The sequence below is a fragment of the Marmota monax genome, unplaced genomic scaffold (genome assembly GCF_021218885.2).
Source record: "Marmota monax isolate L192 unplaced genomic scaffold, Marmota_monax_Labrador192_F-V1.1 WCK01_AAM20220418_F8-fsc00056, whole genome shotgun sequence".
Lineage (NCBI taxonomy): Eukaryota > Metazoa > Chordata > Mammalia > Rodentia > Sciuridae > Marmota > Marmota monax.
In genome coordinates this window covers 11,719,382-11,723,571 of record NW_026695212.1, presented here as the reverse complement: position 1 = coordinate 11,723,571, position 4,190 = coordinate 11,719,382, and positions in this window count along the sequence as shown.

Genomic DNA, 4,190 nt, shown 5'->3' with positions numbered 1-4,190 from the left:
TTTCCTAACTCAAACTCGTTTTCTGTGGGCACAGCAATGGCTGTCTCAGGATTTGTGTTCCTAGATGGCACTGGCCAGCTCAGTGCCCATTCCTCCAGTATTAGCATCTTTGCTTCTCCTAAAGCTGATAGGGTAAGGAGGAAAGCCTATCTTATCAGATCAGCTACATTATTAGCAAAGCTAGACCATAAAGTACAAAAAGGAAAAGTCCAGACAGCACTATGACTTGTGAATATGTACTTATACCCAGAAACTGCTAATTAGGTTGCAGAAAATTAAACTGTATTACAAGCTCAAGAGGAACATTTTCTTTCTTTTTTTCCCTTGTCTACCCATTTGCTGCTGATGAGTCAGGGAAGGACCCCTAGAAAGACTATAATTACCACTAGCAGAATAATCTTTTTGTCATTATATTTGTCTTTCCCAGTCTACCCCGTTTGGCACAATATACTCCATGCCTAGAACTGTGCCAGATGATTCAGAGTAGGAAATCAATTTATTCAACATATATTTACTAAGCATGAATGAGAGAGTGAAAAAGGGAGGAAAGTGCTCTATTTCAACATGACTCATATGAATCTAAAATACACATTCTCCAAAATGGAATTGTCTCCTTCTGTTGTACCAAGTTGTTATCTTTTTTTTCTCATTTTCCTTCTCTGAAAGAGTGCTCTATTTCATTTAGCCAAGAAAGGGGGAAATCAAGAGAAGCATGACCCTATTTTAAATATTGACAGTTTTCTCAAATATCTGTCATCATGTAACAAACAGCCCAGAACACAATGGCTTAACAATAAAAAATACTTATTAATAGCCTGTTCTCACAATCTGGGCTGGGCAGTTCTTTTACTCCATGTGGTATGTACAGCAGTTAAAATGTCTAAAACTTAAGATTGCTTCTTCACTTAGGTCAGAACCTCAGCTATGATGCTTCTATCTCTTCTTTCACATGATTTGCTTGGGCTTCCTCAAAGTGAGGTAGTCTTGAGGTCATTGAACTGCTCACACTGCAGCTATCTTCCAAGAGAGCAGAAGGAGAAGCTGCTAGACCTCCTAAAGGTTTGACCTGGAATTATCAGAGTTGTATCTACTCCATTCTCTTGGTCTAAGCAAGTCACAGGGACCAGCCAGATTCAAGGGCATGGAAGAGTAGAAAGAAAAATGTTTGAGGGAAGATATCAATGATGGCTCTCGTTAGAGATTAAGTACCACAATGATGTGGTATGTAATCAATCATAGACCACAATGAGGTGCCCACCTGTATTCACTGGGAATGCTGTGACTATGTTCCAGTATGTACCAGGCAGGGGAGAAGAAAGCAGCATGTGACATAGGCTGATATTGCACCCTCTCTGCTTTTGATGCTTCTGACATATTGATATTACCTCATCACTTTGGTATGGCTCCTACTCCCGAAAAGCTACTACTGCCAAACCCCACCCATCTGTTCTATATGGCTGATTCTCATTATAACAATTCTTCAAGTTCATTCAACACCTGTCTTCAGCAAAACCAAATGAGATTCATGGAGACTTCTTCATTAATCATCCCAGGATCACTGTTAAGAGCTGGGAGAAGGCAGAGGTGTATTCCCATTTTAGAAACAAATAAGGTGCAATAAAATAAAGTTCTAGGAAAGCTGACCGTGATCACATGGCTGGTCAGGTAGGATGAAGGGAAGATGTGTATATGTGTGCACACACGCACACAAGCAAGAAGAAGAGAGACCACATGTGTATGAGGGGGATAAAAGGAAAAAAGGAAAGAATATTATCAAAAGTTATTTTTTCATTTATCTACCTATGCTATATGCCAATCATTTCTAATATACTAAAATATTTCCAGAAGCAAAAACAAACATCTGGTATAATCAAAGACTATGATTTGTCCACTAAAATAATCATTATAATGAAATTTTGCTTCTTTTTAGTTATAAGTTCTTGGACAAACCACTGACCCTCTGTTCTCATGGCCATAAGTTCCAAAGATTTGCTCTATAGATTAAATGAAAAGACATGCGGCACCCAAGAAATAGGAACGATTGTTGCCTTCTTAAGTTTTGTGGTCTTAGGAATGTTAATATGTTAATTGAAATAAAGGCTAAAAAGATGTAAAGGAATCTTTTTCATTCTATATCTCAGAAATTTCAAAAACAACAAAATTGATTGATAGCTGATGGGTACGTTACTAAATGATGCTGAGTTTGCACACATGGACCTAGCAGATGTGAGTTAATGTCTCTGGGCATTTGCATCCTCATGTGTAAATTAACAGAACTGCATCAGATGATATCACTGAGGTTTTTTGCCTCTGACTTCTGCAGTGCCACAGATATAGAAAAGGCCTTTCAATTCTTTACTCAAGCCATCATTTGTGACTACTTGCCCTCTAGTGGCAAGAACCAGAGACGATACTTCTAATGAGAAAGTTTCATATCAACACCCCATCCAAATCTAATAAATGAAAAGATGAATGCTTAGACACACTTCAATATTGTGTTAGTTGTATCTAACACACATTACCCTTCACATTAGTAGTTTAAAATGACAAATATTTATAGTTTCTGAGGGTGAGGTATTTGTAAGCAGATTAGCTGGGTACTTGTGGCTCAGAGTGTCTCAGGAGGCTACAATCAAGGAGCATCAGGGCTGTAGTCATCCAAAAGCTTGAATACTTTGGGGGTTCTGCTACAGAGCTTGCTCACCCGGCTAATGGCAGGACACCTCATGCTTATAACAAGGTGGCTTGTTTCCCCAGCGTGAGTGGTGAAAAAGACACAGTCACAGACAGACACAAGCAAGTGACTGAAATATGTCTTTATGATATAGTGACACTCCTAGATCAAGTGCCCAGGATTATAAGACAATAATTCTCTTGTTTAATTAAGTTACTTTGAGTTTTTATGACTTGCAAAGGAGTCTTAAAATATAGCTATATGAAAATCATAAATTATGCTGAGATTCTACTGTAGAAGGTCTGTGCTTATTAAAGTTAAAAAGTCCCTCCATCACCTCTCCCTCTGTTGAAAGCCCTAAGCACAGAGGACTTAGTGCTCATAAGATCAAATCCAGGCTCACGAGATACTCTACCCATGTCGTTTTGAGGTAAGGACACTTAACCTGATAGCCTGATTTGTGGCAGGAGGGGTGGGGGTGTTCTATAGAAGTATTCTTATGTGTACTCAAATATATGTGCTAACCTTGAGAAAGGTCTAGAGATTTTATCATACTAATAAAGAGACTGGTAGACCAAAAAAGGTTGAAATCACTACTGAGTAATAAAATGTAATGTTAAAGCTTGAATTTTCATGCCTTCCAGTTTATCAGGTGGCTAGACATTTTAATTAGAGGATTTGAAACAACAAACAGCAAGGTTAACATCTTATTAACATCATAAAGTAACTTTTTTTAAGTAGGAATCTATTAAATGCTTTTCTAAAAAAATTATTTTATTGCCAGCCATCTGCAGTTACTTCTCTCTGAAAGATGAAGAGACACATAGATTTAATAAATGACTAAAGATGAGCTTTCCAGAAAAGTCCAACTCTTCCTCCAGTGTGGTTTGTACAAATAAAAGACTGTAGTTTGCTCGTTCTATTTGCATAAAATAATAATTCTCAGCAGCATCGATACATTTCATATGCCACTGATTAAATCTCGAATATTCATGCACGCATTAAAAAGCCTTCTGTTGCTATGGTAGAACCTAATATTATGAAATGTGTTCCAGATTTCCTTTAGGGGAAAGAATATTATAACTGAAAATTAAATCAAAGCTGCTTATCAATGAGAACACTCATGAAGAGAATGGGAAGATTGCTCTGTAAAGAGTTAGGAGAAGCTAGATTCGGTTCCCAGTGAAATATGAATGTTTTATTGTCCTGGAGACTGGAGAGACTGATACTAAAGCAGGAACAAGTGTCTTTAGATACCAGGCATCCTCTGTAAGTACAAGTCTCATTGTCTGTTTGGGTAATGAGACAACAGATTCCATAATGGTAGAGTTAAAGTTGAGGGGAATGGATCAGGATTGTCTACCACATAATCCAGAAGAATAATGAATAGCCATCTGGAAACTCTGGCTTTTGATACCAAAGTTCTTCCCATGACTTTGCTTTCATGGCCTGCTTGGATATGACTAAGGTATTCACTGGCCTCTGAAATAGAATCACAGAAATTCAGAACACCTAC